The sequence below is a fragment of the Nomascus leucogenys genome, chromosome 10, assembly GCF_006542625.1.
Source record: "Nomascus leucogenys isolate Asia chromosome 10, Asia_NLE_v1, whole genome shotgun sequence".
NCBI classification, from domain to species: Eukaryota; Metazoa; Chordata; class Mammalia; order Primates; family Hylobatidae; genus Nomascus; species Nomascus leucogenys.
In genome coordinates, this window is record NC_044390.1 from 19282333 (window position 1) to 19310164 (window position 27832).

At 35.6% G+C, this 27832-nt stretch overlaps 1 protein-coding gene across 1 annotated transcript in view; it reads left to right on the forward strand.

Moving 5' to 3' along the window:
- Positions 1-27832, forward strand: part of MGAT4C (MGAT4 family member C) — an 815317-nt gene that overhangs the window by 567777 nt on the left and 219708 nt on the right. The window lies entirely within an intron of this gene.

Below are 27832 nucleotides of genomic sequence, written 5' to 3' on the forward strand. Positions count from 1 at the left end.
TTTACCTCTTTGAAAACAGACTTGCATATAAGCTACTTATGAAGAAAACTGTTTCCTGCAAAATACCACTTTCCTTTCTAAAACCCGTTTAATTCACATTGCACCACAAGGGCGGTAGTCATGCAAAATTCATAACACTACATATGATACAACAGAATAAATCTAAGTTAAAAAAATCTAAAACAGAATAACCTAGAGACTGCCTCAGCGATTACCTGCCTCATTGAATCTTTTCACCACTGCTGGCAGATTACAGCTTTTGATTCTACAAATTATTAAAATTTTGCTTATAATGTTATAGGAAATGCCATGTACTGACTGCTGTATGGGATCAGGGGTGTTTTTCTCTCCACATAACATCAAAGAGCATTTCACAGTCCAGATATAGGTGTTCTGTGTTAGCAAGTGGTGACATTCCCAGTCAAATCCTCACCTTCAAACTTGTGAAATTTATTTTCTCCTCTTATCCAGCTGCCAATTATTTGTCTTTCTCCTTGACACACACATTAACATGTACACACATACTCATTGATTCAATACCAGAGTGGCTGAGGGCAACTCTTTATTTGGCATTCCTTGTTGATGCATTAATAAACAAATAGGCGATGTGTAGGTGGGACACTTGTATTCGGCTCTCTTCTCAATCTGTTCATGTTTTATTTCATTCAACCACAGCATAACCCTCCGAGTTAGGTTCATTTTCCCCATATTTATCTGAAAAATTACTGAAGGTGAGAGAGACTAAATAGTCTAAGGACAGAGAGTGAATGACTAAGTTAGGGTTTAAACCAAAACACACTGGCATCAGATCATGTGTTCTCATGTACTCTGTTACACTGTTTTTCCTTCCAAATCTGACCACATTTGAAGTAGTTGGTAAAATATCTTATGTTAATTTATCTGAGAAAAAAAAATTTCTTGAACTCTTTTGTGAATGTTATCTTAGCCAATCACCAAAATAAGAATAGATAACAAGCTAATATTTATTTGTTAAATAAGTGTTGGATTTTTAACTTTAAAATTGTTCCATACACATAAATAATCAAAATGGGACCATCTTGCTGAAACTGGAAATCTTTAGTGAGTTACTTAACCCCCCAACCCCGCCCCCCTCCTTTTTTTTTTTTCTTTTTTGGAAGAGAGTCTCACTCTGTCGCCCAGGCTGGAGTATGGTGGCACTACCTCAGCTCACTCGGCCTCCCGGATTCAAGTGATTTTCTTACCTCAGCCTTCTGAGTAGCTGGGATTCCAGGCACATGCCACCATGCCCAGATAATTTTTTTTTGTATCTTCAAATGGGGTTTTGCCATTTTGACCAGGCTGATCTCAAACTCCTGACCTCAAGTGATCACCCCGCCTCGGCCTCCCAAAGTGTTGGAATTACAGGCATGAGCCACACTTAACCCCTTTAAGCTTTGATTTTATAATGTCTAATGACATTTGTCTTTGTTAGAAGGCTGTTACTTGGTATTAAATAATATAATTATGAGCATATTCATTGTCAACAATAAATTTATATACAAATGCAGTATACTATTATTATATTATCAAAATGAATGTTAGAGTTCTATACTCTATATTAACTGGGTGAATCTAAGATAATTTTAAATGAAAGAGGAATAAATACCCTGTGTATCACTTATATGTTCAGAGGAATTCAAATACATAGGTTCTGAGGTTCCTCAGTTCTACTTAGTAATATAAAGACATTATTTATTAACATTTAGATTGTGATGATTGTTGTACATATTTGATTTCCAGAATTAGATTCTTTGATTAATTAAACCCTCTGCCTTACAATAAGCCAATCCTTTGTTCATGTTATGTGGGTAGTTAGATAGGCAGATGATTAGAAAGGCAGAATGTAACCAACTGGTTAGGTACACAAATATAATAAGTAGGAGTTTTGCTCTACCCCAAGTATACTGAGAATTCATAAAAAGAATCAAAATATTTTTAATGGATCTTGCCTAAGGATAAGTTATCTCTTTTAGCTTAAAAATTGCTTTGCGCCAGAAAAGTTCTCTTTTCAAATATGTGCAAAATATCATCTCTGCCACTTCTTAAGAAAATAATTTGCTAAAGGGAATGTTTTAGAAAGTTTCTATTGGTGAGAAAAATCTGATTTATAATCTCCACAGATTTCTAACACATTATGTCTGATTACCAGACCATCGATGATATTAAAACTCGAGGCGTAAATTTTTCGTCAGGGTTTTATTTCAATTTGACTCGGCTTTTCTACCACCTCAACTATAGTAGACATCCATTACTGCTGATGATTGTGTTGACCCTGAGAAAATGCAGTGAGGGAGGGGATGAACTGTTCATAATATAATGGAAATTACTTTTCCCATTTGGCACATAAATTAGGAAAAAAGTAAAAAAAAAGGGGGAGTGTTTGAAGTAGTCATCTGTTAAAGGTCAAATTTCCAGAGTCATCTTTGCTACAAATCTGGGGAAACACATTATTCAAAATCTTTTGTTTTACCCTGCAAGTGGCAGAGGTGAAATTCCTTTTGTGTTGCTCAGAGATTTGCTCTTTGGAGTTTTTCGTTTCCCATATAAACACATGAAAGTGCAATTTATTTCTGTGTTTTGTGTTCCCTTTCCTGATCAGACTGGCAAACAATATGTTGGCATCATCAGCTTCTCCTTTGTGACAAATTCTGATTTTCTACTTCATAATTAGATCAACATACACTGGACACATTTTGTTTCCTCCAGAAGATGACTAGTTGAATTGAAATTTGTTTACACAAGCACTGTAATTTAAGTGCTAATAATGCCTTTGAGTTAAAGGATGGATGTAATTGAAAAGGTCAAAACCTATTTGACTTCCTTTAAATGTTTGATAGCTTGTTCACTTATATTTATGTTATCTGAAATGCCAAGACATTTGCCCTTTTCATGTAGAGTGTAGGGCTGTTCATTAATATGTTTTCTGGCATCCATTCATTCTAAAACATTAAACAGTGCCCAGAATAACTATGTGTTTCTAATAGTTAGTAAGAGGTAGTTCCTACCTTCAAAAAGCACACATTCTGATAGAGGAAAACAACTACTTAGTAACAAGTAATAACCACCATTTTTAGTGCTTTTTTTTATTCATTCAACGCACATTTGTAAAGTACCTATTATATACTAGACACTATCATAGGATGTAGACACATACATAAAGCCAACTGAATCCTTGCCTTTTATGTACCTTGCATTCTATTGGGGAGCAATCGCAGTATTTCAGATTCTGATTAGTTAGACTGACATTGTCTCTTTCCGTGGGAAATTGCAAGGTTGGCAGAATTTGAGGGTGGTGGAAGAACAGAAGCATTTTCTTCTCCCTGCAATAAAGACATTATTTCATGTAGCTCATACTGAAAGGACATCTACATATTCATATTGTGTTTTTTAACACTGTGCTTTGCTGAAAGTTATATATAAGCTTATATAAGTAAAATAATGTTTCCCATCATATAATCCAAGTTCTTCTTCATCACATTCACCATGAAGCTTTTCCTAACTGTCCCTGACAGAAGTTTATTCCATTATTCATCTTGTTTTTCACATGTATATAATTATGTACTTTCTTATACCATTACTAGATTGTAAGCTATTTATGGGCAAGAAACTATGTTGTAGTCATTATTCTATTATGTATAGAACTTAACACAGGGCATGGCTTATACTGAATGAATATTAAGTTGAAATATAACCACTGTAAACTAAGAATTAGAACTAGAATACACACATGCACACACAATATTCTTCATTCTTTGTCTCCAATTTCCAATTTGAATTTTAGCATAATTTTGGATCACATGCCTTTGTCCACATAAATATCTTATACTTCCTATATTCTCCCAATATAGTAGACACACAACTACAGTTTCTGATTCCTGTAACTGAACAATTTTTCATGAGAACAAAGAAAAGACATTGGATTGAAATATGCTATTTATTCTATTAATAGAAATATATTTAAGCATTATTCTTGCAACTCAATGTTTTAAGACATTAAGCATTTCTAAATTTACTTAGATTGATGTATTTTTATGAATGCAACTACCTATATCATTATTTGAGAGAGAACAGCTATAGCAAAATTATTAATTATTTTAACTTTGTTATTTATTTGCCTTCTAATTTATTTGAACTTCCTTATGGTCATTAATATTCAGATTGATCATTAATTTATACATTATAATAGTTATAGTATCTGAAGCCGAATCTTAGAAAAAGCATCAAACTAATTATTTTCTCTTTCCAAATCTGCACACATTTCATGATCCCTCCAGACATAAGAAGCCATAAGTTCACATTTTCTTGACAATGGCTTTGATAATCCCAGATAACATTTACCAGCTAGTAGATATTTGTTCCCTGAAGAGTTAGTCAGTTGACAGGCTGTATTTGTTTAGTTTCACTTTGCTGATCTTAACAAGAATTAATTCTCCTAGCTGTAGTGAATATCTAAGTGTTGTAATGACATACATCTAACTGTTCCTTGCTGACTAAATGTTTTTTCTTTTAGTTTTAGAGTCTTACATACGTAAAGAGAAAACAGGATTTATCAGCATAAGAAATTTTTTTCACAGATGCAAATCATTATTTCTCTTACATAGAAAATATTGGGGGACTAATACAGTGTTCATTCTATTAGAGTGCAGAAAAATCCTGTAAATGTGGGAATTCTCTTGATTCCTGCTCCTCCCCAAAAGAGGTTCCTCTGATTCACTGAAAGCTGCAGAAACTCTCCTTGTGTGTTTGAAGGGTGTTTTCTTAGTTCAAGCCAAATATATTTATTTCACTGGCTTAGATAAATATTGTTACAAAAATATTTATTGTATGCATTTTAGATTTGTTTATCAAATATATAGATATAAGACATGTTGAATTAAAATTATCTATAGATAAAATAGAGGTGCACTCAGATAAAATTTTAGACTGCTAATCTTCCCTGAGGAATACTGATTCCCTTTGGTTTTATCCTCTCTTTCTATTAGATATTAGTTTTTTCTCTCTCTCTGTTTTATTTTCTTATTTTGGTCTACAGAAAAGTCAATAGATAGAAATGATGAATGTGGACATGTAGTTTCCAAGTAAAACTGTAGCCATGTGGCTCAGAGCAGCAACAATATCTTATACATCCTTTGTACCCCTAACATCTGCTATGGTACTTCATGCATAATGTAGTTCAATAAATATTGAAGTGATAAGCTATGCAAGGAGGTCATAGGCAAGATATAATGAAACAATATGCTATTACACTTGAAAAAAGAGGTACATGAGGAATATTAAAAAGCCATGATTCAGAAACTTGGAACAGGAAACTCTAGCCTGATATTAAAATGGGGAAAGAATCTGGTTTATATTTCTAGCTGTACTACTACATCATTTAATTCCATTAGGAAATACTGGTGTCAAAATATTTATTATATTCTTCCCTTCTGCCATCATAGACACAAAATGATGTTTCTACATAGAGAATCCTTGGTATCAGATATTTCTATTTTTGCACTGTGTCCTCTCAAATACATTTATGGAAATATTAAAATTTTGGAATTACATTCAAATGTGGACTCATGACAGATACTAATGATGTAATGTTAAGTAAAAGCAATTAGGGCAATATATTATGAGAATAACTATATGCAAGAACCTACATATGAAAATGTATTTTATACGTGTGCTAAAATACTGAAATCTGATTCACGATAGTAGAATTGCCACCGTGGACCTATCAAGAATTCACTTACATTGGAGCCAAGTCACTTGGAGTATAGCTACTCCATCCTCAAGAAACTTACTGCTGGTTTTAAATGGATGGGTGTGATTATAAAACAATCGTATTTAGAAAATCACCTATGAGTAACTGGGAACACATGTTAACCTTTAGAAGAATATGACAGCGGCCAGACGCAGTGGTTCATGCCTGTAATCCCAGCACTTTGGGAGGCAGAGGCCGGCAGATCACCTGAGGTTAAGAGTTCTAGACCAGCCTGCCCAACATGGCAAAACCCTGTCTCTACTAAAAATACAAAAAATTAGCCGGGCATGGTGGCAGGTGCCTGTAATCCCAGCTACTCAGGAGTTTGAGTCAGGAGACTCGCTTGAACCCTGGAGGTGGAGGTTGCAGTGAGCCGACATTGCGCCACTGCACTCCAGCTTGGGTGACAAGAGTGAAACTCTGTCTCAAAAAAAAAAAGAAAAGAAAAGAAAGAAGAAGGATATGACAGCAGTGCTGCTGAACAAGACATGACATTCTCTGCCCATATTCATTGGAATATGAAGTGGACATTTTCTAAGCGCTGAGAGAAAAAAGTTCCTGGGGGACATGTATTCAGTGCGCATCATAGCAGCATCTCAGCTTTATTACATCCTTAGACAGGCTTCAGAATCCAAGGAAATGGAAAGAACAGTGGCACAGGGAGTCTCAGAAGATAAAATTATGAACCTGTCCTGGAGAGGAAGAAAATCGTAGAAGCCACATGGTAGCCAAGGAGACTATTTTGTGAATAGGAGAGACACTTCCTGGGAAAAAGCAAAACAAGATGGGAAGGGATCTGAGGAGACTAGAGATATTAAAATGAGTAGATTGTGGTAGTCCAGAGAAAGCCATTTTGATATATTACTTCCGCATTGACATGATAAAAGGAAACATAAGTTGTATATGTTTAAACATACATAGGAAAAAAATAAAATTTGGAATTATTTACCCAAAAATAATAAATAGCAATGTTTACACTATGGTGCTAAATTTATATATTATTTATCTTGAAAATTGTCTGTACTACAGTTACATTTATTTTATCATTTTAAAAATGCTTCTGCCTACCTATAATTTTAAAAGGAACAAATCAAGCTAGTCAAAACTACCATAATTCAAATAACTTATGCTCTGACCACCTCTGCAACTCACTTGTATTTGTTTGTCACTCCATATGATTATCCAAAGTCTTTTTTTTTTTTTTTTTTTTTTGAGATGGAGTCTGTCTCTGTTGCCCAGACTGGAGTGCAGTGGCACAGTCTCTGCTCACTGCAACCTCCGCCTCCTGGGTTCAAGTGATTCTCCTGCCTCAGCCTCCCGAGTAGCTGGGACTACAGGCGCGTGCCACCATGCCGGCTAATTTTTTGTATTTTTAGTAGAGACAGAGTTTCACCTTGGTTGGACAGGATGTTATCAATCTCCTGACCTCATGATCCGCCCGTCTCGACCTCCCAAAGTGCTGGGATTACAGGCGTGAGCCACTGCGCCTGGCCAATTATCCCAAGTCTTAAAGGATGATTTCTGAACTCACGATGGCTTTCAAATGCTAATTAGAAACATTTGGAATAATTTTGACATACATAGCATAATTTCATTCAAAATGACTAGAGTTAGACAGTCAAATGCATACCCTACAACCAAATATGCCATGAGGTCCCATAGGAACTATTTCTTAGATCCCTTCCTTAAACTCCTACCCTCATTACATATTAGTAGCAAATGTATTTGAGCTAAAAAAATGGATTTATTTTTCAATATTTAAACTGACTTTATTCATTCCTTTTTAAATTTTTAAATGTAAGTTCTAAAATAATTTGATCTGTTGGAAATCCCAAGGAGTTAAGCAGCTGACCCTTCCTTAAAACATGAAGGAAGCAGTGGCCATCTGGTGACGTTAATGATGCAAAAATTTAATACAAGTTCATGAACCTTGTCATCAAGTGATTCAAAACATTCTCAGATATTTATATTGTGTGTATGTCAGAGGTTTGGGATTGTGTAGGCGAGTGGTAGTATTTGGGGTAATGAGTAGTCAAGAGGTTATTTTATGTCTGAAACACTTTGCTATCAGGAATCTGTTTATTTTCAGACACAGAAAGGTCCCATTAGCCATTCTTGTCATGATTGAAGAAAACTGACGTTAACAAAAGAAGGAAATAAGTAACAAAGAACTACGAATGTTTGAATGTTTCATTAGAATCCAACTACACTAAATTCAGTTGTAAGCAAAGGGCTGTTTCATTTTATTTTTCCCTTTCCCAGCCCTTTTAGAGTACCAAATTATCTTTTCTTCCTTTCTATCCCATTGTGTGAGACCTAGATTATGACTAGTCACATTCAAATTTTTGAGTGGCAACCCTGTGCTAAGCACTGTTCTAAAGTCTGTGGATGTATCAGAAAGCAAAACAAAGACACTCTTGTGGTGCTTTATGTTCTAGTGAATCTATATGGAAAACAATGAAAAAATAATTTCACCAGGTCATGACAGGTCCTAAGAAGAGAATAAATTAGGATAAGGAAGGAAAATGACTATTTAGATAGTATATTAAATGAAGATATCTATAACAGGGTGGCTTTTGAAACATGTGATATCCAAACACCCAGGTAAGAATATTTTAGGCACAGAGAATAAATGCTTTGAAGTGCTGAACTGAAGGAGGCCATTGGATATGTAGTGAAACCAATACAGAGAGAAATAGTAAGTCAGGTGAGAGATGATGGTGGCTTAACTAGGACCTTAGCAACAGAGCTAATGGAAAGTGCTTGAATTCTACATGCAGTATGTAGACAGTGATTCTAATTTAGGATTTGATGCTGGGCCACTGCATTATTTGGAAGTTTTAAAAATGAGGAGAAGTCAAAAAAGTAGACTAAAAATAGCATTTATTGAGAAAGAGAAGAAAAAAAAATGACATCTTTGATGCCAAGTAAAGAAAACAAAAAGCATTTAGTGATGAAATGTGTCAAAAGCTGAGGAGCTGATTTAGATAAAGTCTGGAAAAATTTTTAAAGACCCCTGGATATGTCAGTCTGGATGCAAGTAATGGCTTTGACAGGAAAATTTGCAATGAAGTTTAAAGTTCACTGAAAGGAGTTTAAAGAGTGGATAAAGACAAAGTGAAGTGATAAATATAAACTACAAGTTAGAGGAGTGTGCATGTGTTACTATAAAGAGGAGCACAGAAAGAGAACACTAGTAGGAGTGGGTTGTGGGGTCCAAAGAAGTTCTTTTTCGAGAAACATTATATAATACTATATTCTGATATGGACATTATAGTAGAGAGGAGAGAATTTAAAAACTTTTGACAGTACTGAAAAGAAAGGAAGGAGTCCAACTGTAAAAGAGATGTCTGGGAGTGTGTGTAAGCAGATGAAATCAGATCATAAGGTAAGAGAATTGGTCTTAGGAACATGATTCCTCTACTTTAATAGGAGAAATGACAAAATATATAGCTGACTATGAATGTAGATTAGATTTCGTCATTTGGGTTGCAGTTGCATTTGGTGAGGGCAGTAATCTGAAAGTCCTTATCTAATTTATCCTATTTTCTCAGTAAAACAAAGAACAAAAGTATCAGATAAGACAGAGAGTAGAGAGAGGAAATGTTGGAATTTTAAGAAGATGAAGATGTAAGTTTTACCAGTGGGAGGTTATTTCTAGGTGTTAAGAAGGAAGGGAAATGAGAAATGAGTTGACACAGATTTTGTTACCAGTAAATACAGATTCCCAGGAACTCAATTTCATACATTATATTCCAGCCATATTGATTTTTTCATACTTTTTAAATATACCTCACATTTTAAGACTGCAAATTCTATGGTTCTGATAGAGGAGCTATGTAACTTTTAATCATTCTTCCCACCTCAATTTAAATTCCAAGAAGGCTTCCCTGTGCAAACCCCAAAATCACCACTGTCCTATCACTTATTATATTATAGTGCATATACTTCTTTTCTTTATATCAGCAACTGCACGTTTTTTTTTTTCGTGTTGATATTACATGTCCAGTAGCTATGGGTAAAATATTGCATATTATAGAATTATATAGATTTGTTATTGCATGCAAGTGCCTTGTTTTTTGCTTCCTCCCAGCGAAGAGATACAATTGACTTCTTCTTTTCCAATTTGGATGCTTTTTATTTCTTTGTCTTGCCTGTTTGCTCTGGCCAGGACTTCCACTACTATGTTTAATGCAAGTGTTGAAAATAGCATCCTTGTCTTGTTCTAATTTTCAGAGGAAATGCTTTCAACTTTTCCCCATTCAATATGATGTTAGCTGTGGGTGTGCCATATATGGCCTTTATTATTTAGAGGTACGTTCCTTCAATGCCTAGTTTGTTGAGGAGTTTTATCATAAAAAGATATTAAATTTTATCAAATGATTTTTCTGCATCTACTCAGATAATTATATGATTTTTGTCCTTCAATCTATTGATGTGCTGTATCACATTGATTGATTTTCATGTTGAACCACCCTTGTATCTGTGAAATATATCACACTTTATCATGGTGCATTGTCTTTTTCATGTGCTGATGGATTTGGTGTGGTAATGTTTTGTGGAGGAGTTTTGCATCTATGTTCATCAGGGATATCATCCTGCAGTTTTCTTTTTGTGTTATGTCCTTGTCTGATGGTTAGTATTGGGGTGATGTTGGCCCCATAGAATGAGTAGAGAAGAATTCTTTCTCTTTCAATTTTTTTGAAATAGTTTCAGGAAGATTGATATTAGTTTCTCTTTGTTTGACTGGTCGAATTTCACTGTGAATTCATCCAGTCCTGGGCTTTTCTTTGTTTGGAGACTTTTTTATTACTGATTAAACTTTCATGCTTGTTGTTAATCTGTCCAGGTTTTCCACCACTTCCTGATTCAGTCTTGATAAGTTGTATGTTTTTAATAATTTACCCATTTTCTCTAGGTTTTCCAGTTTGTTAGCATATAACAGCTGTTCCTAACACTCTCTGATGGTCTTTTATCAGTTATAAAATCTCTTTTTTGTCAGTTATAAAATCTCTTTTTTCATTTCTGATTTTATTTTCTTTTGGATCTTCCTTTCTTGGTTACTCTAGCTAGTAATTTATCAATTTTATCTTTTTGAAGAAACAACTTTTCATTTTATTGATCTTTTGTATTATTTTTTAATTCTCTATTTTGGTTTCTTTATGCTCTGATCTTTACTATTTCCTTCCTTCTGCTAGTTTTGAGCTTGCTTTGTTCCTGCTTCGTGAGTTCCTTAATGTACAAAGTTAGATTGTTATTTGATATATTTCTATATTTTTGATGTAGGAATATATTGCTATACACTTTCCTCTTAACACTGCCTTTGCTGTATCCCACAGGTTTTGGTATGTATCATCAGTTTCAAGCACTTTTAAATTTTCTGCTTAATTTCTTTATTAACCCAGTGATTGTTCAAGAGCATGATGCTTAGTTTCCACATATTTGTATACCTTCCAAATTATTTCCTGTTGTTGATTTCTAGTTTTACTCCACTGTGGTCTAAGAAGGTATTTGACTTAATTTTGATTTCTTTAAATTTATTTAGACTTGTTTTATGGTGTAACATATGGTTTACTCTGAATAATGCTACATGTGCTGATTAATGACTGTATATTCTGCAGTTTTGGAATAGAATGTTTTCTAAATGTCAATTACATCCATTTGGTCTAGAGCCTAGTTTAAATCCCTTTTTTTTTTTCATTGATTTTCCTGCCTAGATAATCTATCTAAAGCAGGCAGTGGGGTGTTGAAGTCCCCTACTGTTATTTTATGGAGTCTATCTTTTTATTTAGATCTAATAATATTTGCTTTATAAATCTGGGTACTCCAGTGTATTTAGAATTGATATATCCCCTTGACTGATTGATCTCTTTATCATTATATATAGTGACCTTCTTTGTCTTTCTTTCAGTTTTCGACTTATAATCTGTTGGGATGCCAGATGGATGGCCAGTCTTCAGACCACCCTGGTGGCAGAGGTGGGATGAGTGTACCTGTCTTTGGATCCATAGTGTTAGTGGGTGGCTTTGCTGGCCATAGTGTTAGTGGGTACACATGGGCCAATTCTTGGGCCTCCAGTTGTTTTACTCAAATGCTGGTAGTAGTGGCAGTTGTTGGCCAGGTTTTGGACAGATTCTCAGCACCCTGGGCATCTGGTGTGATGTGGTCAATGGCTGTGGTAGTGGTGGAGCAACTCACTGGAACACAAGTGGCAGTGCTAGTGATAGTAGTGACTGCAACAGGGCGGGTAGGCCAAGGCCCCATTTCACTGGTGGTGTGTGCAGATCAGTGCAAGCTATGGTAGTCTGGGAAAGTTGGGTCTGCCAGACCTCAGACCTTAGAAGGAGTGTTAGAAGGAGTGTTCAGGCACCAACAGGGCTAGAATGGTCTGGACAACTTCTAGGCCACAGTCTTGTCCTCAGGCCCTCAGTAGTGAATTCAGGGACTGGCTATCTTAGGCAGGGGCAGGGTGGTTCTCAGGCTGCTGGGTGAGTAATCAGGTGTGGGTACACCACGGGCCTGCCTCCAGGGAGGGTAAGGCACTCACAGTGGAAGCAGGCTAGCGAGGTAGCTGTGGATCATGTGGTTTCCTGGTGCCTTGGTATCACAGTAGCCTGCAGTAGCTGCGGTAGAATTTGTTCTTGAAGTGTGTGACAGTGCCTGGCCTCCCCACCCTTCTTTGTCCTTGGGGTAGCAGTGGCAGCATCTGCACTAGCCCCAGGTCAGGACATAGACTTTTGGAAACTGGGCTCAGAATGGAGCTGCCTGTGGACTTGCCACTGGGGAGGATGGCAGTCCTTTCAGCTGGAGCAGCACAGGCAGGTAGCTGTGGGAATTGCAGTTTGCTCATGTCTTGGTTCCTCAACAACCCTCAGCAGCAATGCTGGGATTTGTTCATGAAGTTCCCAGTTTCTCCTCTATCTTTTTGGCCTAGCCGCAGCAGCCTTGGCTTCCTGTGGGGACTTGGATCTCAGAATAGTAGCAAGGTGCACCTGCTCAGGGTTCGGATGCCTGTGGGACTCCATATGTGTTCCCTCTCTCGAACAATGCCTCTGTGCAATCTCTATGCAGCTCCCTCTCTTAGCCTTGAAGCCCACAGAAGTCGAGGAGTTCTCCCATAGTTAGGATTGTAAAATGGTATAGCAGGAGTGCGGAGTTGTGGGTGTCTTTCTTTTGCCATTACCTCACATCTGGAAGCTTCTTCCAGCTCCCAGACAATCCCTGCCAATCGACTTGCTTCTCTTCTCTCTCTTGCTTATTTAATCTTGACATTAACCTTCTCTACAAAGAAGAGTGCAAGTTAAAATAGCCAGGTCAAAAGTAAAATCTCTCTGTGATATGTATAGATTTTAGAAAAGAAACAACTAGGAGGTTAAAAAGGAATAATATTATAATAGAGTTTCAAAATCTTAAAAGCTCATTTTGAATTTGATCATTTCTAAAGAGATTAAAATTAAGAATAGTTCATCTTTGAGCTAGCCGAGATTCATTTTTTATGGTGTTCCATAATTAACTCAAACATGTTATTCAAACTTTGACTTCCTTACAAATATAAAGGTATAATTTAGGTGGATAGAAAAACTTTTCAGTAAAACAATATGCCAATAAGAGACTTTTTTTCTTATTTCATTCAATGTCAGGAAAATATAATAGAAAAATCTGTCACTTTTGATGGAGTACAGAGTATAATTAAATTTAGTCTTTCTTGAGACCTTTGTTTCAATTTGATTTTCAGTTAACTAAAGCTCATTGTTTGGTTCAAAAGCTTGTAAATTTGGTTTCCTATCTGCACAAAGAGACACATTAAAGCACCATACCAGATTTTTAAATGCACTTTCAATTTTTTGTGATCTGTATTGTAGTTTTCCTTCATTTAGAGCTGATTCTGATTAAAAAGAAAAATGTGCATTTTGACCTTATATTTTTCTTTCTGAGAGAGAGAGCAAGAGCTTATATTTTCAGTTTTTATACTGTGGATTATGTCTGTGTGATATGTACTAGAACAGAGTTTCTTTGAAAATGTCTATTTCTGATTTTACATTGTTTATCACAACACCACTACAGTCAACATTTATTTAAGATCCTGAATAATTCTCTAATGAACATAGTTTATCACAAATACTGTTCTTATATGTGTGTATGTTTGTATATGTTTGTATATGTGCATGTATACACTGTTGTTAAAAAAACAAAGCTTTAGACAAATTAAATTTAGCAGAGTTTATTTGAACAAAGAACAAGCCATGAATCCTGCAGCCCTTAGAACCAGAAGAGATTCAGACAGCTTCACATGGCAATGTGGGCAGGTAGTATTTGTAGACAGAAAAAGGAAGTGATATACAGAAACAGCTTGAGTGGTTACAGCTAGGTATTCGTTTTATATGGACATGGTCTGATCAGTGACAGCCTGTAATTGGCTGAAGCTTGGCTGCTATGATTGGCGGAGACTCAGCTACTTGTTACAAGAATATACTCTTAAGTTAGGTTGCTGCTTGTTTATATATTACTAACTTAGATTGCAGGTCACTATGTACAGAGGCAGCTTTAGGACATAACTAATTTAACAATTCCCTTCTTTTGGTCAGCTTCTCAGTTTTAAGAGATTGACCAAATCCTTGGGCATGATGCTACTCTCAATCACTATAATGAGCTTGTTTGGTCCTCAGTATGGAATTCACAATTGATGACATAAAGAATGATTCTTTATATTATCTCCATTTTTGTGTCATTTAACCAAAGTGAGGCCACTTGATGTACAAGAGGTAGCTACATACAAGTATTTAAGACTCTTAACAGGATATGGCACACCAGGAAAACTATTATGATAGTTATCAAGGGGATAAAATACCAAGAGACTGAAATATACTCCTTAACAGAAGCCCCCACGAGTAAAACAGAATTAAATTTAACAACAAAGAGCCAGAAGAGGAAGCTACTTGTTTTAACCAGGTAGCTTCTCTGTTGATTCCGTTCAACTGAGTTTCTCCTATACCAGATTTATTTATCCAAGTCTAACACGAGGTGTTAACTATCACACACATTCTCCCGGTTCAGTCAACAGCTAGCCCAAAGCAATCCTGTTACCTAAAACAATTTTATCAGGAGAATTTAAATAGGTTTGTTGGGCATCTATAGCCTTTGTAGTAGAGTCAGCTATAGTAGCTAATATTTGAGACAGATTTCTAATCATAACTTCATTTACATTATGCTAAGCCAGGGAAGAAGCATCCTACAGAGTTATTTATTACCTGCTGGCAAATTCCTCTTTATTCCACAGTGCAGGTTAAGAGGTGTAGACCAGTGTTCAGTTTCCAACTGGTTATGGAGTGATAATGGTACTGTCAGAATATTTAGTCCACAGTAGCCCCTTATTTTCCACTTGTTGAGACATGGAGTTGCCCACACATAGGGTTGGTTGTTAAATCCTTTATAGATAAAAACTGCTTATATACTTGTATGTAGCTACCTCTTATACATCAAGAGGCCTCACTTTGGTTAAATGACACAAAAATGGAGATAATATAAAGAATCATTCTTTATGTCATCAATTGTGAATTCCATACTGAGGACCAAACAAGCTCATTATAGTGATTGAGAGTAGCATGCTTTATGCATTAGGAATCACAGTAGAGAAGCACTAGTGATATTTGTCTAAGGCTCCATTATTGAATCATTGCATGGTTGAAGGCTACTTACAATTAAGGGATTAGGGTGGTATATTTGTTTACAAACCGCTGAATTATCTTTCTTATTAAATTTCTGGAATAATTTAACTGTAACACTCTCATTATAAGTTTTGCCTACTGTTAGTAACATGCCATATCTAACATTCTGTTTAGTTCTCTGCAAAAGCTATTGATCATGAAATCTTAATTATCATATTATCTTGCCATGTACACGTGAAAACACACAGGAGAAAAAGGAAATGAGACCATGATTTCATTGTGGAGGAGATAATTCCTGTTCCATGAACTTGGGAAAGCTGCCCACATCTAGGATGTCATCTTCTTCTGAGGAGAAACACCCTTGGTTAATTATACCTTGAGGTCCCCAATGAATGTACAGTCCCAAGGTTCTGGAGTTAAGGTACTCTTCAGTTAGGTTCTCTTCAGTTAAGACAATGTGAAGCCAGTCCTTGAGGCTCTGATGTATAGGTGGTAAGAACCTGCTACAGTCCCTTTTAATTAAATTATAGGGCAGACTTTCTCCGGTGCCAATTCCAAAATCCCAGTCTCTGGGTTCTCAGTCATGAAAGGTCTGATTGTCATCAGTTGGTAGGGCATGAAGGGCTTATTTTATCTTGCAAAAATACACATTAGCATATTGGATTAAAGTCTCGAAATATTGAGCCATGTCAGAGTTCACAAGAGCATAAGTCATATGAAGTTCTTATGATTAGGGAGATAGGCCTTCCAGTAACTATTTCATAAGTGGTCAATTTACGGTTTCCAGTAGGAGTGAATCTGACTTCCATTAATTGGTAATACCTTTGACCAAAAGTAATCTAATTGATTCAGTTTGCTTCACCTAATGCCATTGTGTTTGTAATACTTAATCTGACTGTTTTATAACTTGTCCAGTGAAATGAGGACCTCTAGCACTGGATATTTTTCCAGGAATGCCCTATAAGGGGATACTAATAAGCTTTTAGCTACTGTTTATAATATTGGCCTTCCTGCAAGAGAAATCTTCCATACAAACAGAAAACATGCATTGAAGGTGGCAAGTGAATGAAATGTTTCTGTAAGTGTTCAAATGATCCAACAGTGCAAGAAATGTACCATCTGAAGTTTTTATTGTCTTATCAGAATTATGGGTTTAACAAATCAAACATAGGTTATGAACCATTTTAGCAATTTTAGAACAGTAACCTCATCAATTTTTTCATAACATATTATTTTATCTCTTTTATGATGAGTCATATAATGCAGAGCTTTGAAGACTAGAACCTTTAAATACTCAGGAAGGATTATGTAGCCATTAAGGATCTCCATGAGTCCACACACAACACTGAATTTACGTACTTTTTCTTTTTTTTTTTTTTTTTTTTTTTTTTTTTTTTTTTGAGATGGAGTCTCAGTCTGTCACCAGGCTGGAGTGCAGTGGCGCAATGTTGGCTCACTGCAACCTCCACCTCCCAGGTTCAAGTGATTCTCCTGCCTCAGCCTCCCAAGTAGCTGGGACTACAGTCGCCTGCCACCACGCCCGGCTAATTTTTTTATTTTTTAGTAGAGACGGGGTTTCACCATGTTAACCAGGATGGTCTCGATCTCTTGACTTCGTGATCCATTCGCCTTGGCCTCCCAAAGTGCTGAGATTACAGGCATGAGCCACTGCGCCTGGCCTGAATTTACATACTTTTAAATACCAGTTTTGTTTCTATAATTCAAGTGCATAGCACTGTTTATTAAATAGTTTAGCATAGATCGTTTTGACTTGGATCAGTCTTATAGAGTTCATTTCAATAGTACATCTTAACAATTTCAGCGTAGTCTGACTAAGAGTGAAAACCTGCCACAGCAGTTCCATGGTAATCAAATAATTCTTGTTCTGCTTGAAATTGGGTTAGCATGAAAACATTCAGTTGTTTTATTAGAGTTCTGGGAATTCTTACTCAGTTAAATGGTACGATAAGATTTCTATGAATATCATACAATTTCTCAAACACATAATAATAACACTCCACACAAATAGAACTCAAAAAAGGTTTAGCATTACTTATTATTTCACAGTGTTTTTCTTATAATTTAATATATCAAGTAAGCTCAATTAGTTTAATACTCCTCTTTATCTAAGGAGAGAGAGCCTTTTGAGGTGTTGCAAGGACCCATTTGGAAAATCTCAAAGTTAATTTGACGACAATAAAAAATATTTTAGAATTTGATTTTGGGAAGTTTATCAAAAATATCAAGGGTTCATCAAAATAGTATTACAGGTCATTGTGAAAAAATAGTAAATCATTTAACCAGAGTGATAATCAAAGACTTCAAAGGAAATACAGAAAGTTACATGGTAGTGGAAAAACCTTAACTCTTCTATTAGGATTCAATTTTCTTGAGTGATACAGAAACTAATAATACAAAGCATAGAAAGTTATCTTGGTAAAATGCAAAATCTTTTTTTTTTCCAATTACCTAAAAGGTAAAGAAAATCTTTCACGATTTCCTATAAAAAGCAGACTAATGCTCCAAAAAAAAAAAAAAAAAAAGTTCTTGTTTTAGCAGAGAGGTCAAATACTAGCTTTGACCAGTATAATTTTGATATTAATACTAAATTTTAGAAAAAACGTATAGATAATCTGCTTATAATCTTAGCTAACTTGATTACATTTTAAATTTCTTTCACAAGATTCTTCTCCCACCAAACTTCTACAACCTTCTTATATCACTTCAATTATTTTGTCTGTATTTTTTTATTTTGAAACAATAGTCATTCTTCTTTGGGACGAAAAATACTTTCTTTTCCCTTAACTAAAAAAAAAAATCTCTTCATACTTGATAGCTTTTTCTTTTTTTCTTCTTTTTTTTTTTTTTTTTTTTTTTTTGAGACGGAGTCTTGCTCTGTCACCCAGGCTGGAGTGCAGTGGCGCAATCTCGGCTCGCTGCAAGCTCCGCCTCCCGGGTTCACGCCATTCTCCTGCCTCAGCCTCTCCGAGTAGCTGGGACTACAGGCGCCCGCCACCACGCCCGGCTAATTTTTTGTATTTTTAGTAGAGACGGGGTTTCACCGTGGTCTCGATCTCCTGACCTCGTGATCCGCCCGCCTCGGCCTCCCAAAGTGCTGGGATTACAAGCATGAGCCACCGTGCCCGGCCAGCTTTTTCTTACCAAAAGCACATTTTACCTTCCTTACATATTTGCATATAGAGTTGTTTTCCTCGTTATTTTTTAAAAATTAAGCAACAGCTATAAATTAAAATTCTTAACTCTAGTGACCTTCATTTCCATTGAACACTGGGAAGCAAGCAATCGTAAACTGTCTGTCACAGAGCAATATGTAGATTGGCAAATTTATGAATCATGATGTCTAGGAGCATGTGATTTCTCATAGTACAACTTATCAATGTGGCACAAAACATGTTTACAAACAGTCAAAGACATCTTTAGCCTCTCTTTGTGATAAGAAACTGTAGAGGGGACACTTTGGGAGGTCGAGGCGGGTGGATCATTTGAGGTCAGGAGTTCAAGACCAGCCTGGCCAGTATGGTGAAACCCTGTCTCTACTAACAATACAAAAATTACCTGGGCAGTAGTGTCACGTGCCTGTAATCCCAACTACTCAGGAGGCTGAGGCAGGAGAATCGCTTGAGCCTGGGAGGCTGAAGTTGTAGTGAGCTGAGATTGCACCACTGCACTCCAGTCTAGGTGGCAGAGTGAGACCCTGTCTCAAAAGTAAAGAAATAAATAAAGAAAAAGAAACTGTAGAGGGGAAACATTTTATCACTGTCCTTTGGTTTCTTTGCTAGGCTTGAGAATTAAATTATTTGTAAAGATTTTTCTCAGCCACAATTTTCAATTTTTGGTGATAAGAATGTTAAAACCTTGTGCTATAGGGAGGAAATCTTTCACACAGGAATTTTATCTTATAATTATTTAACTTACATATACTTAGCTATTGAACTTGGATTGCTTATGAAGATGAGACAAAGCAGCTAGTCATCATCTTATTTTTCTTCCAGAAAAAATTTGTAATACAAAGATAACATGAGCTTATTTCACCAGTAAACTGAGATAGGAAAGTTTTATGTCTGTAATATATTTAATGCTGACAGCTTTGAAGATATGCCAGATTTAATCAACACAAAATATTTTTTTACCAAGGATTAGCCAAGTCATGTAAACTTGAAAAGCATTTGGGTTAGTTTTTCTAAAAGAATACCTGATTTACATAAGCACTTATTTGTAAGATGATTAGATAGAGCTCTTTTACATTTTAATTTGGCAATATTATAAAAAGAAAAATATTACACATATTCATCATACACACTGACATACATAAATATATAAACAGAAATAGCTCTTATCATTTTAATTTAAAAATGTTAGTTATGTGCCAAGGACAGCACTACAAAACCCACTAATTTCTTAAAAAATATCTAGATCCAAATTGTTTTACTGGCCAATGGAACAAGATTTTCTGCCCAGATGGCTACATAATAATATTTGTTTGAGTAATATTTGTCAAAAAGACTTAAGATTTTCTTCATTTGCCTTCAGTAGGGAAGCTTTTGATGTGGTAATCTTTTATTCTTTAATCTTTTAGATGGCTCTGTGTACCAATTAAAAAATACATCCTATTACTTTCTCAGTGTTTCTGATTCTGTCTTTTCTAAGGCACCTCACCTCACAAGCCAACACATTTAGGTTAAAACTTCCCCACACTTGTTACCATAATCCTATGTTTTCATTAGCAAGGTTAACCCATTTGTCCAAAAATATACTAATTCTGGGCTCATAATTTTTGTACGTAAAGTTAGCCAGTATCCCAGAAAATGGAGTCCTAGACTCCTGGAGTCTCAGACTCCTTAGATTTAAAAATCCCATTTTTATTAAGGTATCTGAGACCTCTTTCTGGATTCGATCCAGTTATTTATGGGATCCAATTCAATCCTAGACCCCAGTTCAATAAAAATTGCTCAAATAAGTTTGAAGAGCAAAAAGCAAATCTGTGGAGGTCAAATCTGAGGGAGAACACACCCATGACCCAGTTACTGCAAGATAACAAGGAGCATAATGGGCCTGACAGGTACCTTTGCTTGATCTCTCAGTGCTCCTGGGAGTCACTAGTGGACTACTTTGGATCCCACTTTTGACACAAAACTGTTAAAAGAAAACACTAGACCAATTAAATTTAGCAGAGTTTATCCAAGGAAAGAACAAGTCATGAGTTGCTGAAAACGTCAGAACTAGAAGGAGTTCAGAGAGCTCACCACAGCAACGTGAACAGGCAGTATTTGTAGACAGAAAAAAAGGAAGAAATATGCAGAAACAGATTGATTGGTTACAGCTCATCATTGGCTTTATTTGAATATGGTATGGTCAGTTGGCAGCCTGCCATTGGCTAAAACTTGGCTATTATCATTGGCTGAAATTCTGTTACTTATTTAAAGAGTATACTCTTAATTTAGATTGCAGTTCGTTTACATACTAAATTAAGTTGCAGCTTGCTATGTGTGGGGGCAGCTTTAAGCCAAATAAAATTTAACACTTTAAAACAACATGAAAATTGCAAAGATACCCAATTTGTTATTAAAGGGTCTTGCTTTGGATTATGGATGCAGCCATGGAAATGTGCAAGAAATTAATTTTTTTTTAAAACCCTAGAAATTAAGTCACACAAACTTACATATACAAAGTGTACAACCTATGGAAAAAGAGATGATGAGGTGGCTCCATATGTCTGTGGATTGGTTTTAATTTAAAATATATTTATACTCTAGCTTGCTCCAGAAAGCATTGTAAGATGGTCTTGTTAATTACAACATTCTTATGGAAATAATCACTACTCCATAACTCAAAATCTAGTGTGGGATTTTTCCAGGATTGAGAAATAGAGATAAGTCAAGAAGACCCTGTGAAGGTCATAGAAAAATAGAATCTGAAAATAAAGTAAGTTGGAAAATTGAATCTACAAGAAACTGATATGATGCAATGTAACTTTAGTATCAGATCATTGATACCAAATGAAAGTTACTTACATTTATCATTCAACAAATGTCCATTGTGTATGTTTGTTATGTTTCAAGTATTGCTGTGGACACTGAGAATAAAGAAGTGAATAAGACTGATATGGACTAAATATATTTAGCTTCCAAAATTTATACGTGGAAGTCTTAATCCTCAATGCGATGGTATTTGGAGGTGTGTTCTTTAGGAAGTTATCAGGCAATGATGGTGAAATTTGTGAGAATGAAATTAGTGCACTCATAGGAAGAGACAGAATAGAGAGGATCTCTCTTTCTACCATGTGAGGACACAGCAAGAGGCTGGCCACCTGCAAACAAGGAGGAGGGATCTCACCAAGCAAATAAGCTAGCACCTTGATCTTTTCAGCATCCAGAACTGTGAGAAATTAACATTTATTGTTATGCCACCCTGTCTATGGCATTTTGTTATAGTAGCCCACATGGAATAAGACAAAGACAGACAAAATCTCTATTCTCATAAAACCTTCAAGAGGTATTTGTAGTCTACAGGTAAAAATCAGATAATGACAAATATTCTGAAGAAAATGAAATTGGGTAATGGGATAGAGACTGATTAGCATAGGTGACCTAACTGTCATTAGGGGAAGGTATCTCTGATGCTTTGATCTGAGCAGAGAATGACACACATAGTCCAGAAGAAAAGGGGTCTATGCAGAGGATACAAGATGTACAAAGACACAGAAATGAGGGCAAGCCTGGAGAAGTACAGAAACACAGAGAAATTCAATTTACAGCATTTGGATTGCAGAGTGTAATTGGAAGTGTAGTCACAGCTAGTATCATAGAATTGGACTCAAGAAAAGATGATATAGAGCGTGGGAGTCCATAGAAGAGTGGTATACTTTAAAGAATGCAATGACAACTTAAAGAGTGATGCAACAAGATCTGTTGTACGTTTACAAAGATCACTCAGACCCCCATGTGGGGAATAAGTCTTATGGGCATACAATAGATGCAGGAAGCCGTTTAAAGTAAAGGCGTGATGGGATTTGATTTCAGGCAGTCACATAAAGATACAGAAAGTTGGAACTTGCTCTAGAGATTTTCTTTCTCTGTGTGCACATAACCATACGCTCATTTCAAACTGCTTCTATGGGTCTATCCCCTTTTAACTTCGGTTTTGACAGGAAAACATCTTTGTTAGCATATGCCATGTAGTCCAATATGTGTATAGAATATATAAATATTCTTGAATATAAGTTTTAAATAAAAATGGCTAGCATCCTGATGCATTTTCAGATTGATATACTTTTTTTTTAATAATTGGTGTTAAGGAACCATTAAACATAAACAGTTATGATTGTGGTTGTTATTTTTAAATGTGGAGAATAATAAAATAGCTATTACATATATTAGTGAAAAAATATATGATATTACACATGATTTTTATTCACCATGAGGTTTAAAACTATTTTATTCAATGCCTAAAGAGGTATTTATTTCCTTGACTTACCATATGGTACCACCATGACTTTGTCCCTGTGCAATCATTTTGCCCCGTATCTGTGAACCGATCAATCTATTACACTGATTCTCAGTAGGGGTGGCCTGGAATAGGAAGAGCAGCAGCAGTTCTTGAGAAACAGCATTAGGTCTCAGATTCACTTTTGGAAACAACTTGACAAGTGCATGTTTCTATCCCAAATTGATCTGTCAATTTAGATCACTGATGCCAAAAGCCAGAAAAGCAAAGTTATCAGGAAATCTCAAGTAAATTAGAACCATATCCTCCAGCCACAAATTCTCTTATCCCTCAGCAGACAAAGCTAATGTTCCAGGAGTGTAGCTATTGAGTTGGTAAAGGAAATGTCACATCCTGAATTCCGTTGGGAAATATGGCAAGCTGAATCTACAAAACACACAATTTAGAGCTTACTTTTAAAGACACTGTTCATGAAAGTAACTTCGGCTGCCATTTATAAAAACAATAATCTCACTAACAGTTAATGGGTGTTCTTTGTTACCTTTATTTTTCTTCCTGGGTAACTATTTAAAGCTTTCATATAACTGACTCCAATAAGAATGGATATTGAAATATCAATTATGTGATGATAATATAACCCAATAAACAAAAACAATTATTAAAATTTCTGCTGCCTCCATTTTTAAAAACATTTGAGTTCTGGCATACTTTTGTGACATTACTATGTTTACCTCCTCTTCATGGAAAATTACTATACTTATTTTAAATGATAATGTATTTTAAAGATATATATTCTCTATGTCCAAAACCTGTGATAAAAATATTTTATTAGAAGTTCAATATAATACCGTCTGCCTTTGGGTAGAGTGGATTAGAATGTTAGTAGGGTTGCTTCATAGGTAATTTGGCGGGATGCTATTTGGTTAGAGAAAAACCTATACTGATTTGAAAAGAATGGATTAGTGAATATGCAAACGAGATGGGTATTCTTTCTTTTGTCTTTCTTATCTCCACACCAGCCATAAAGTAATGATGATTCTAGGGCTATACTCTTTGAATTTAGGAAGTCAGTTAGTGTCTTTCTTTGATAGAAACGTTAGGAGGTAGCATAAGATATTTTTCTTTTCTGAGAAGATCAAATCTCTAAAAAGGCACCTGGAATATGAACTCCTAAGCTGTCCAGCAGCTCCAAAATTAAAGAACTAAACATGGTGCAAAAGATAATATCTGAAAGGATTCTATCTTGGTAGACAAAGAAATGGCAGAGATCACATTAGCAGGGCTTACTTTCCAACAGCTGCAAAGAGAGAACAAAGTCATGTAGGAAACAAACAAACAAACAAAACAACAAAAACCAGCGACAAAAAAACAACTCCTGTATGGATCAGCTTCTCTGGAGGAAGGGTACTAATAGCAAGGGAAATAGAACTTGAAAAGCATTGGCAGAGACAACCGGCTTAAGAAGACAATGTTGAGATTGGAAATAGCTGTAAGCTATGTAAGCTTTTACTCTGTTTATTGGTTTTGTTTGTTTGTTTGTTTGTTTCAAGACAGAGTCTTGCTCTGTCGCCCAGGCTGGAGCACAGTGGCGCAATCTCAGCTCACTGCAAGCTCCGCCTCCCGGTTTCACGCCATTCTCCTGCCTCAGCCTCCCGAGTAGCTGTGACTACAGGCACCCGCCACCACGCCCGACTATTTTTTTTTTTTTTTTTTTTGTATTTTTAGTAGAGACAGGGTTTCACTGTGTTAGCCAGGATGGTCCTGAGCTCTTGACTTCGTGATCGACCCGTCTCGGCCTCCCAAAGTGCTAGGATTACAGGTGTGAGCCACCTTGCCCGGCTGTAAGCTTTGGTTTTAACAGGTAAAAGCCCTTGTTAACATATGCCATGCAGTCCAATAAGTATATATTCTAGTATGTGCATATTGGACTGCATGGCATATGCTAACAAGGGCTTTTGCTCTTCAAAATCAAAGTTAAAAGGGAAAGACCCACAGAAGCAGTTTGAAGCTATTTTTCCTTGAAAGACAAATGGAAACAAAGAGGTATACTGCCATGTGTTACTTTCAGTTTCTGCATATTCTGAGTTAGATGTCTATCCTCTATGTTTGATTAGCACTGTGCTAATATACTTATCACTTTCTATCGTAGTTGTTGGTTAACCTCCCTCTCCAATCAGATTAGAAACAAACTGATAGCAAGGTGAAGTCTATTATTCCTATATCCCCAGTGCCTAGCAAAGATCTGAAATCTATTATCAACTATCTATCAAATAAATGAGCCAGGTTTAACACTATTATCCTGAGGGAGACAAAGTAATCAACTAAACATCCTATACCAAAATATTATGTGTCACTCTTGAGTAAAACCTGAGGTAATATGGAAGTTCAGGGAGTTGATATTAATTCCAATTAAATGCAAAAATGTTTGGCACTTTAGCTACAGTGAAATGAAGCCTTATAGGTAAGTGTAAGTGATGATTGTGTATGAGGTATTTTGAAATATTGAAACTCTTTCATAAGTGCTTGTAGATAACTTTACTGATTTCTAATTGGAAGCTGTTGACCTAGAACTCAAGAAATCATTGAGGATCAAGGTCTGGAGTGTTTCTGACTAAAGCTGAGCTTATGAGTGAATGTCAGATGATGCCAATCACAGGATATAAAAACTGTCAACAATGAAAAACAAGGCAAGGGCTTACATCTCATATCACAGTTTTTTTATAGTGAAATAATGTGTTACACACACTTTTGTTTACTGCATTTCTAGACATTATTGCCTGAAACAAAAATTTGCTGAACATTGCACCTGCAAGCCAGTGACTGCCCCAAGGTGAATCCACTTATTTTAAATGGCTTTATTTATAATTAAGGTAGTGATTAACACCACAACTTGATTATGGAATATCCATTGAAAAAAACTACTATATGTATCTTAAGCGTATTTATCTGTGTGTAAAAAGACCATGATTCAAAAAGCATGTTCTGAAATTGATAGGTCATGGTGATCAATTGGCTAGGTAGATAAATTGGAGAGCAAAAGTGGTTTCAAGAAACAGGTAAATGAAACAGTTCAGCCTAAATTTGCAGCCCTTATCTTTGAGAGAATAATAGAAACATAATCTGTATAATTATTAAGAGGCAAAAATGAAAGGCAATTGAGTGAGGGAATTATAATTTCTATTTTTAAAGCATAGAAATGGTATTCCAAAGCTTTTACCTAAGGGGTTGTTTTTGTTTACAGAATAATAATTAAAACTCTTTCTCACCTTCTTTTTGGATAATTGTAGAATAGAGAACTGAGAACTCTAGGAAGCATATGGTACAGTGAAGAAGAAAAATATTACCTTCTTTTCATTTGTGCCAAGCTAGATCTTTGATGCTCTTGCTTCATTCACTTCCTCTTTAATGACTAGGCCTGCCTTTGAATCTCTCTCCACTGATGAATAGAAAATACAGAATCCTTTATTAAAATCATGCTGAGAAATGTAGATTGATCTGCTTAAGTTTAGTTTGATTAAATATGAAGATGAAAAGAATTTCATGTGTCCCAAAACCTGATGCTAAGAATGTTAAGAATTTTGGAAATTGCTAAACATATTGTAGCTTGGACAACATGATTGACAATATAAGACTCATATTGAAAGACAACTGTGTCAAAAGTTGTGACTTTTTATATTCATATTTTCCTTAATAGAAAATAATTCCTTAGACTAACAAATACTGATAAGATTATGGCTTTGAAGGTATTACTTATGAGAACTCAAAAAACAGAATTATCTTTATTTTATTTTAGAGATTTTTTTTTTCAGAAGGGTAGTATCCAACTTTAACACAATGTAATTGTTTAATTATATAATTCTTGCAAATACCATTAAGTACTATCTACATTCAGAGAAAAATAGTGGAAAAGCTCTTAATATTGTATAATATTGGTGGATATGAAATGTGAGTTCTTCTAAAAATTATATGCACAGAATATCATCCATTTTTGTTAAGCCATATTTTTTCAATTGTAGACAGGATCTAAGGAAAATCTATTAATGCAGGGTTCTTATGCATACTGATACTAATGTTATCATCGGAGAAATGTGTCATATTTGAATGTGATATTTAGATCAACAAGGTCCATACAAATGAAAAATTGAGAATCATTTTTGAAACTAAGACATAAAGTTATTAGAGAAGCAAATAGCGGTATAGGTCCTTTTTGAGTTTATTTTGTATTTAAATGGCCTCTTATTAGTTACTTAAGTAAATCTAAATTGAGAGTAATCAATCTATTATTTAAGAACATTATATACACTGTTAGAATTTGGAATTTAGGGATTATGTTGAATCCAGATATTTACTCTTCAAAATGCTACTGTCCTCAGAGTTTGGAGGATTGTAATTATATCAAAGCAAAAATTGCACTGTGCAAAGTTAAACAGAGAAAAAATAATAATAATAAAAAAAAACTCTACTGCAATAGAGAAAAGAGATCAGAAAGCAGTCTCAACCCAGCCCTGCTGAGTTTTTCCAAAGGAGATCTCCCAGGTTCTTGGTAAAGACATTCCTGATCTGTACACCTGGCAAGAAGCTTTAAAAAAAAATTACACCTTAAAGGGACAAAGAAAGGATTTACACGTTTTGTTGTTGAGACAGTCTCATTCTGTCACCCAGGCTAGGGTGCAGTGGTGCCATCTCAGCTCACTGCAACCTCCATCATGTGGGTTCAAGCGATTCTCCTGCCTCAGCCGCCTTAGTAGCTGGGATTACAGGTGCACACCACCATACCCTGCTAATTGTTTTGTATTTTAGTAAAGATGGGGTTTTGCCATGTTGCCTAGGCTGGTCTTGAACTCCTGACCTCAAGTGATCTTCCCGCCTCAGCCTCCCAAAGTGCTGGGATCACAGGCATAAGCCACTGCGCCCAGCTTGAATTTACAGATTTTCT